Raw genomic sequence first — 443 nt, forward strand, 5'->3', positions numbered from 1 at the left:
GCGGGGGCGGTGCGGGCAGTGCTGCCACCGGGGCTGCCGCCACAGGGGCGGCGCCTCCTGCTGGCGCCGCTACCGCCGGGGCGGCTGCCGGGGCTGACGGAGCGGGCAATGGGGCCACGGCTAGGACTGAAGCTGGGGTAGCAGCCGCATCTGCCGCCGGAGCCACCGCCGCCATTTTGCAGAGAGGGGTGGAAAGCACCGCGCCGCTGATAACGGGCTCATTCAGACGCCCGTCATTCAATGCTGACTTCTCATTGGGCGGAAGGAGGACGAGTTCCCGCCTACCCCAGCCGCAGACCAACCTCGGAACGGTAGAGGAGGGACGAGACTGCGGTTTAGGCCGGTCTGCCCTGCTTGTGCCCGCCTTCTCGGCGTCCGAATCTTTTCGATTAGCTGGTGGCTAAAGCTATCGCTCGCCCGGCAGGGTCGGTGCTCGCTCATTG

This window comes from Gavialis gangeticus, unplaced genomic scaffold, assembly GCF_001723915.1.
Source record: "Gavialis gangeticus isolate Ggan-Ray unplaced genomic scaffold, GavGan_comp1, whole genome shotgun sequence".
Lineage (NCBI taxonomy): Eukaryota > Metazoa > Chordata > Crocodylia > Gavialidae > Gavialis > Gavialis gangeticus.